At 37.4% G+C, this 9,851-nt stretch overlaps 1 non-coding gene across 1 annotated transcript; it reads left to right on the top strand.

Annotated features, from left to right (window-relative positions):
- Nucleotides 1–9,651: 9,651 nt before the first annotated feature.
- On the top strand, nucleotides 9,652–9,758 carry LOC131183491 (small nucleolar RNA R71). The gene has a single exon (XR_009151545.1). It is a non-coding gene; the product is annotated as a small nucleolar RNA R71 (small nucleolar RNA).
- Nucleotides 9,759–9,851: the final 93 nt, after the last annotated feature.

Below are 9,851 nucleotides of genomic sequence, written 5' to 3'. Positions count from 1 at the left end.
CCATAAAGAGTTCATTAATGAGCTGGCAGGAGATTCCCTCAAATAATTCTTCCTAGAACATACCATTTTAGGGCTCCATGTCAGAAAAATGCTATAAATAGTCTCATTTTCCCATTTTAGAGGGGAGACAAGGAGCAGAAAAGGAAAGGAGGGGCTGAGCAGAATTTGAAGAGTCACCTTCACCTTCCACACCATTTTCAACCAAGATTTGCAGATTTCTTTCTTTCCTTACACTTTTCTACATTTCTAGTGTTTAATTTCTTATTTCTTAGCTTGGATTAAAGCTTTATTTCCATTTAAACTCATCATATCTTGTAAGCATTATGGATAGTGAGTAGTTTACTTTTGATTCTGGAGTAAGGGTTGTAATATTTGAGATATTTTGTGGATTTTGATTGGGTAATCCATATTTTGTGGTCTTGATGAGTTTTATTCATTTCTTGTGTGCTTAATGACATGCTTAGTGTAGGATCCCATTAAGTAATGTTCTTAATCCATGGTTGAAGCACCGAAAGGAGAAGGCCTTGTGATAGATAATTAACTTAGACCTAGAAATAGGCTAAGGATTAAGAGGATTCACAGATTAATTAAAGAACTTAATGGGTCTTAATTAATTCTAAGTCCACGAAAGTAGGATTAGTTTGATTAAGGCACTCTTTGTCTCACTCGAAAGGGTATTCAAAGGATTTAAGAATTAATCTCTTTAAAACCATTAGTTTCACAAGATTGGATAACCAATTTAAAATCCCAAAATAACTCGAATATGAAATCCCGAACTCCGGAATCGCCTTTTTATCATTGTTAATTTCTAATCGAATTTAATTACTTACCATTTTTAATCTTACCATATTTCAACTTGCTTATTTCAATTTGATGCAATTTTAGTTTAATTAATACATTGTTGAATAGAATATTAATTTTGCACATATAGATTTCACATTCTCAATACCCATCAATTCATTGCTTTAATTTCAAAAATATTTCAATTTACTCAACTTTTTATATCAAAAATTCAATCATTAACACAATTCCTCGTGGGATCGATATCTTTTCTATACTACTTGTACGACCCGTGCACTTGCGGTAGGGACGCATCATCCTCAATGTCTAAAGCAGTGCAGCATCAAAACTCAAAGCAAAGGGGAATAACCAGGAATAGTTAAATTTAAGAGCAAAAAGAAAGAGTTACCTAGTATAGAGCAGATGTGAATTCAAGAGATGATGGTGATGTATAAGAAAGCTGCACAGGTTATGCAGAATAAAATGCTGTACACAACAAGTGCATAAGGAGAATGCATAAGCTGTGCAGTATGGCATGAGTTGCATAAGGGACTGCACAGGCTATGCAGAACAATTGCATAAGGAGTTTCACAGCCTCTGCAGTATATTCAAAAGCTGCTGCATAATGATATAGCAAGGAAAAATATGCAAACACCAGTAGAGGTATGTAAATATATACTGTGTATTGACAAGTATGCACAAAAGGGCAGTAAAGGCAATGAGAATCAATGAAAAACTAATGGAATAGCCATCCAATAGAACTTCAAGAAAACAGAATTCAAGACAAACTAAAATTGTTTCAGCACATCCAAAAAGAAAAACTCCTGAAAGATGAACAAAAGCAAAATAAAAACTAATCTAATTCTATGGTTTTGCCCTTATCCAAAGATACTGCTAAAGGACTGGATGGAGCTGGTTGCTGCCGAAGGGGTGGTTCTGGAAGAGGTGATGGAGGTGGAGGTGGCCTTCCCAGAAAAGCCATGAGCTGTTTCATCATCTCTTTTAACTCTTTCTGTTTTTCTCTAGTTTGCATAACAAAATCAAAGAGTTGATCATGACGATCCTTGAGGGTATCAAGACCAGTTTCAAGCTTCCTATCAACAAAATATACATCATCACTAAGCCTTTCAAGATAGGTGAAAAGGCTTTAGTGTTGAAGGGAGGAGGTGTAGTGGATGAAGAGGGTCTAGCTGCAGATGGTGTTGGCTGTGCAGATTCTGCTGGGGTATCCTGTGCAGACTGAGTAGGTGGTGCAGGTTCAGTAGAATGCTGTTAGACTGGTGGTACAGATTGTGCCTCTGGTTATGCAGTGTGTCCTGTATCTGCTGCTGGTTATGCAGTGTCAGATGGTGGCAAACTGAATCCAGTTTTGGATAGGTGAGTAGCATCAAAATATAGAGTGTCTGAAAGGGCTGGTAGAGGATGCTCTTTCGGATCAAAACCAAAATGCTTAGCTATAATAGTTATGAGCCCACCCATGACTATATCACCTACAGATTTGGTAGCAATATGTAACACATGCTCACAGAAGAAGTAACCAAGAGATATTTTGACTTTGTGAAAAGCACACCATAGCATGAACAATTCAGATTTTCCAACAGCACCAGAACTAGTCCCTCGGCCTAAGATAGTGCTAGTAATAAGCCTATGGATAAATCTAAGTGCTGGGTCTATTATTTGGGAGGTCTTGGATCTACCAGCATAAAAACTCTAAGATTGGTTTGTGATACGAACAGCATTCCAAACACCTTTATTTGCTACCTCTATGCCTGTATATGGTACCCTAAAGAATCCATCAATTGCAAACCCAAAAATACTATGAAATTGGTCTAATGATAGCTCTCTATTTTGCCCCAAACACCTAAACTTCATAGTTGGCTTGTAATCTATCTCATACAATTTCAGAGTAGCAAAAAATGAGGAAATAAATTCCAAAACTAGAGCTGGATAAACTAGTTCTTGTTTATGCACAAATTCCATATAACCTAGACCATCAAGGTAGGCAACAACATTATCAAATAAACCAACTGATTGGAGGGCATCTGCAAAAATGTACCTAGTGGGTTGCACTTTCCTGTCATTTAGTCTCTTAAAAGTTGCCTTGTGGGTTGCATTAGGAAGGGGCCAAGGTAGTTTGGATACCTGTGTTACTGCTGAAGTTTGCTTTTTGCTAAAGGAGGGTGATTTGGCTTGTGGGTAGAGGTAGAAACGCCAACCCCCTATCGTGTGGAAGCTAAAGTTTTGGGGTTTTTGGGTGTGGGCTCTGAAAGTGGAGTAGTAGGTGGGTCTTTGCGTTTTGTGAGAGGTGGTGCAGAGGCCATGGGTCGGGTTGATTTTGACCGGATTCTCCTCTTATAGATGGATGTAGGAGGAGGTAGAGGGGTTTGTTGTGGAGGAGAATTGGGATTGGGGGCCTGCATTGCTAGGGGCATGACTTGGAGAGGAGAGCCTTGAGGGGAAGGAGGAGGTGATTCCATGGTTGTTGTTGTCGATGGTGGGAATGGAGGAGGGAAGAAGAAAATGAAGGAGATAAAGGGAAGTTAGGGCATCGGGCAGTGAAAAGAGGTGTGGGGAGGAGGATTAATGCCAAGAAAAATGAACATGGGGGGGTTGTGAACAGGAATGACGGGAAGTGGGAGGTGGGAAAGTGGAGTGCCAAAAATTTTTTTGATTTGCACAGTACATGTGATTTTCTGCATAAGGGGGGGAATGGGTGTGCATAAGTTATGCACTCTCTTATGCAGGTTTCGGCAGAAAATGGAAGTGTGAAAAACTGGTCGTACAAAAGTGCATGATTTATGCACTCCCTTATGTAAGTTTCGGCAAAAAATGGGGTCCCAGAAAATGTGGTCATGCAAAAGTGCATAAGCTGTGCACTCCCTTATGCAAGTTTCGGCAGAAAATGGAAGTGTGAAAAACTGGTCGTGCAAAAGTGCATGACTTATGCACTCCCTTATGCAAGTTTTGACAAAAAATGGAATCCCAGAAAATGTGATTATGCAGAAGTGCATAACTTATGCACTTGGTCATGCAGATTTCGGCAGAAAATGGAAATGCAGGATTTGAAGTTATGCAAGAGTGCATAAGTTATGCACACACTTATGCAAGTTTCGGCAGAGATGAAAAAAAGCAAAAATGTAGCAGTGCAGAATTGCATAAGCTATGCACATCTTTATGCAGATTTCAGCAGAGATGAAAAATGGCAAAAATTTATGGTCTGAAAGCTGCATAAGCTATGCAATTACTTATGCACATTTCAACAAGATTGAGATTACAATTGAAAAGGATTTGCAAGTTTGAAAAATACACTAGAATGAAGAAATATAATTCTATGAAGCATAAATCATGAGAAATTATCACCAAAAACACATCAATATATACAAAATCCATCACAATTGCATCATACAAGTTTGTAGAAGTAAGTTCTGCATAAGAAGCATTTGTGAATTATGCCATTTCAACTCAAACTCTGCAAATTAACATTTAGCACATTAAAACTCAATAAAAATCTGCATAAAGTTACATTTATCCACAAAAGAAAATGAACTCTCCAAGTTATGCCAAGAAAATGCAGTATGTGCACATTGAATCACACAACCCAAATAAGCTCAAAACTACTAAAATGACCCACTTACCATCATATTAACATGATAAGCACAAGTACTTAAAAGTTACACACCCAACCTCAACAAAGAAACAAATGCCACATGTTGCAAACCCCTCTTTGCTGAAAATTTCATTTCTCTGCATAAACCAAGAAGCAGACCTGCACCGGTTATGCAATGAAAATAAGCCAATCTTGGGAGAGTTAAAGGGTGAAATATCAGATTAAGAGTTACTCCCCAGCAGTGCAACAACCTTCATCCATTGAAATACATCTACAAAAGACAAAATTCAACAATGTCAAAAATTAAATTTAGGGAGATTTAAGATAAAAACAAAAGTAATGCAAATAAAAGTAAATCAATAAAAGCAAAATAAAAGAACTTGGGGTGCCTCCCAAGGGTGCTAATTTATAGTCCTTAGCTGGACTCTTCATGCATTTCACTAAAAAGAGGTGAGGGATCAGAGAGCTTGTAACAGCTTGCTCCCTTTATTGGGTCTCCAGTTATGTAATGTTTCAATCTATGCCCATTGACCTTAAAATTCCCATATTTTTCACTCCAAATTTCAATTGCTCCATAAGGGAAAACCTTTGAAACTCTATATGGACCAGTCCACCTTGATTTAAGTTTTCCAGGGAACAATTTCAATCTTGAGTTGAATAATAAAACTGAATCACCTTCTTTAAATTCCTTTTTCCTAAAATGCTTATCATGCCAAACTTTAGTTCTTTCTTTATAAATACGGGCACTTTCATAGGCATCCATCCTCAATTCTTCAAGCTCATTAAATTGCAATAGCCTCTTTTCACCAGCTTGCTTGAGATCAAAATTCAAGGTCTGAATTGCCCAATATGCTCTATGTTCTAGCTCCACAGGTAAATGACAAGACTTACCATACACCAACCTAAAGGGAGTAGTTCCTATAGGGGTTTTGTAAGCAGTCCTATATGCCCATAAAGTATCATCTAGTTTGACAGACCAGTCTTTCCGAGAATTGCTCACTGTTTTCTCCAAGATATGTTTGAGTTCTCTGTTAGAAATTTCAACTTGTCCTGAAGTTTGAGGATGGTATGGGGTAGCTATCTTGTGCACTACACCATACTTCCTTATTAAGCTTTCAAATTGCTTATTACAAAAATGTGAACCCCCATCACTAATTACAGCCCTTGGAGCTCCAAATCTACTTAAGACAAATTTCTTCAAGAATTTCACTACCACCTTAGCATCATTAGTTGGAGTTGCAATAGCTTCCACCCACTTTGACACATAGTCAACTCCAACTAGAATGTATTTATTACCATATGAAGGAGGAAATGGGCCCATAAAATCTATTTCCCGGACATCGAATAATTCCACTTCAAGAACATCATTTAGGGGCATTTGATCTCTTTTTGACAGATTTCCACTCCTTTGACATTTATCGCATTCTAACACAAATTTCCTCACATCCTTAAAAAGGTTTGGCCAAAAGAAACCAGCCTGCAGAATTTTACTAGCTGTTTTAGAGATTCTAAAATGTCTTCCATAATCAGAAGCATGGCAATGATGCATAACACTCTGTGTCTCCTCATCAGGAATACATCTTCTTATTAAACCATCACAACATCTCCTAAAGAGTAAAGGATCATCCCATCTATAAAATTTTACCTCATGCAAAAACTTTTTCTTTTGTTGCCATGTCATTCCTAGAGGTAAAACTCCACAAGATAGATAATTCACCAAGTCTGCATACCAAGGTAGTTTAGCAACAAGAGAGAAAAGTTATTCATCCAAGAAAAACTCATAAATAAGGACTTCATCCATTTCTTCATCATCCAATTTCAACCTACTAAGATTATCCACAACTACATTTTCAGCTCCCTTCTTATCTCTAATCTCCAAATCAAACTCTTGTAGCATCAGAATCCACCTAATGAGCCCAGGTTTAGCCTCCTTTTTACGGAGTAAATACCTGATAGCAGCATGATCTGAAAATATAACCACCTTTGAGTCAATAATGTAAGGTCTGAACTTTTTCAATGCAAAGACAATTGCTCGTAATTCCTTTTCGCTTGTTGCATAATTTGTTTGAGCCTCATCCAGTGTTCTACTAGCATAATAAATAGCATAAGCCCTTTTGTCTTTTCTTTGACCAAGAACAGCTCCAATTGCATAGTTACTAGCATCACACATAATTTCAAAAGGTAGGCTCCAATCAGGCGGTTGCATGATTGGTGCAGTGATAAGAGCTTGCTTCAACCTACAAAAGGCATCCAAACACTCTTGGTCAAATATAGATGGTAAGTCATGGCTTAACAAATTAGATAAAGGTTTGGCTATTTTAGAAAAATCCTTGATAAAGCGTTTGTAGAACCCGGCATTCCCTAGAAAACTTCGAATTCCTTTGACATTGGTAGGAGGAGCCATCTTCTCTATCACTTCAACCTTGGCTTTATCAACCTCTATTCCTCTGTTAGACACCAAATGTCCAAGCACTATCCCTTTTTGAACTATGAAATGACACTTTTCCTGGTTTAAGACAAGGTCAGTATCTGCACATCGCTGCAAAACTTTAGAAAGGTTAGCCAAGCATATGTCAAATGAAGATCCATTATCAGAAAAATCATCCATAAAAATCTCCATTGTATCTTCAATGAAATCTGAGAAGATTGCCATCATGCACCTTTGAAAAGTGGCTGGTGCATTACAAACCCAAATGGCATCCTCCTATGAGCAAAGGTTCCATATGGACAAGTGAAAGTGGTTTTCTCTTGATCATTTGGATGGATAGGGATTTGAAAAAATCCTGAATACCCATCTAAATAGCAAAAATAAGAATGCCTAGCTAGTCTTTCTAACATTTGATCAATGAAGGGAAGTGGAAAATGATCTTTTCTAGTGGCAATATTTAATTTTCTATAATCTATGCACATTCGCCAACTAGTCACTGTTCTGGTGGGAATTAATTCATTATTTTCATTTTTGACCACTGTACTGGGCTCACCCAAGTACTGTCTGAGATAGGATATATGATCCCTGCATCAAGCAACTTCAAAATTTCCTTTTTAACAACTCTTTTCATATTTGGGTTCAACCTCCTCTGATGTTCAATAGATGGCTTACAATTTTCTCCCAAAATAATTCTGTGCATGCAAAAGTGTGGACTTATTCCCTTAATGTCATCTATGGTATATACTAAAACTTTCCTAAATTGCCTCAACACTCTAACAACTTATCAACCTCTAAAGTACTCAAGTTTGCATTTACAATTACTGGATAAGTGTTATTAGTGCCAAGAAATTCATACCTGAGCTGAGAAGGAAGTTGCTTAAGTTCTACCTTAGGTACATCTTCTTCCTTGAATGACGGTTGCTTAGATTCGACTATTTCCTTTTGTGTGAGTCGAAAAACTGGAGCAGAAATGAATGGTGGACTACCCTCTAAATGTTGAGCTTATGTAGCCATATGAGGGTTGTCATAGTCTATGCTTCCTCCATGAATCAAGCAATTTTCAAGTGGATCTTCCGGATATCTCTTTCTGAAGTGTTCTTCAACCAGCTCATCAATTATATCAATTCTCAAACAAGTATCGGCTTCAGAATGATGCTTCTTCATAGTGTTATTAATATTGAAAAACAATTGATCTTCACCAACTCTAAGAGTCAATTTTTCTCCCTTAACATCAATCAATGCTCCTGCTATAGCTAGAAAGGGTCTTCCCAAGATAATTGGGATATTAGAATCCTCTTCCGTGTCCAAGATGACAAAGTCAACAGGTATATAGAACTTCCCAACCTTCAGAGGCACATTCTCTAAAATCCCTTCAGGATACTTAATTGATCTGTCAGCTAACTGAAGAGAAATGTGGGTTGGCTTAAGATCTCCCATATTGAGCTTCTCATAAATGGAGAGTGGCATAAGTCTAACACTAGCCCCTAAATCACATAAAGCTTTTGTAGAACATGATTCCCCAATGTGGCATGGAATTGAAAAACTCCCTGGATCTTTGAGCTTTGGAGGAAGTTTCCTTTGGAGGATAGCACTGCATTCTTCTGTCAAAGCTACAGTTTCATGGTCTTCAAGTTTCCTCTTATTTGAGAGAATTTCTTTTAAGAATTTTGCATAAGAGGGCATTTGTGAAAGAGCATCAATAAAAGGCACATTTATGTATAGCTTCTTCAAAACCTCTAAGAACTTTCCAAATTGCTTATCAAGCTTGGCTTTTTGAAATCTTTGTGGAAAGGGAAGTTATGCTTTGTAAGGCTCTGAAGTTATATACTTCTCTTCCTTCTCTTCAATTTTCTCTTTACATTTTTCTATACTTTTTTTCTCACTTTCTTGTTTTTTGCTCTCATTAATTTCTTTCTCATTTTCTCTCTTCTCACTATTTTCACTTTTCTCATTTTTTTCACTCTTCTCATTATTTACAACTTTCCCACTTCTTAAAGTAATAGCTTGACACTGCTCTCTTGGGTTTTCCGATTGACTTGGAAGTTTTTCAAAAGACTTGGTACCTGAGGAAGATGCTTGTTGTGCAATATGATTTTCCAACATTCTGTTATGTGTTTGCATCTGTTCTAGCCTTGCTTTCATCTCTCTCATCTCTTCATCATGCTTAGTTTGGTTAGCAAGAATCTGTTGTAATAAAGCTTCTGTGGTGGAACTTTGTTCTTGCTGTTTTGGTGGAGGTGCAGGATTCATGTTTCTCTGCTGAAAATTAGGCAATGGTTGCCTATTTTGCTGATATGGAATTCCTTGTTGTTGTTGTGGTTGAAGATTCTGATTTGGGACTTGATTTTGCTGATTTCCCCATGAAAAATTGGGATGATTCCTCCAAGTTGGATTATAAGTTTGAGAGTAAGGATTCCCCATTTGTTTGTTTTCATAATTACCAACATATGCAGCTTGCTCTCCATAGTCTACTCCACAGCTAGTAGTTCCTTTTGCATAAGCAACTTGTTGTGAACTTTCAGATGATGATGATGAACTAACCAACATACTTAAATCTTCCATCTTCTTAGCCAAAACATTTGTAAGTGCATCAAACTTTGTATTAATCATGTTGAATGGATCGAGGTCATACATTCCAGCAGCTTGCCTCTTTTGAGTTGGAGCTGATCCTCTTGGACTACTCCAAAGATGAGTATTCTTTGCAATTTTCTCCAATAGCTCATAAGCTTCATCTTCATGCTTCATGATAAATTCTCCTCCTGTTTGAGCATCAATAATCCCTCTAATTGCAGGAGTAACATTGGCGTAAAAATTCTGGTTTATCATCCATTTTGGAATGGCATGATGTGGGCATTGTCTCTCTAATTCCTTCCATCTCATCCATGATTCATAGAGAGTTTCATCTTCTCTTGGTCTAAAAACTGTCATTTGATTCCTCAATTCTTGAGTTTTTCCAGGTGGAAAATATTGTGCAAGAAATGCATCAGTGAGTTGCTCCCAATTTGTAATGGAGTTGTGAGGTAAAGAGTCAAGCCA

Source organism: Hevea brasiliensis, chromosome 9 (genome assembly GCF_030052815.1).
Source record: "Hevea brasiliensis isolate MT/VB/25A 57/8 chromosome 9, ASM3005281v1, whole genome shotgun sequence".
Lineage (NCBI taxonomy): Eukaryota > Viridiplantae > Streptophyta > Magnoliopsida > Malpighiales > Euphorbiaceae > Hevea > Hevea brasiliensis.
Note: the sequence above shows the minus strand (reverse complement) of the source record. Positions and strands in the feature narration are given on the sequence as shown.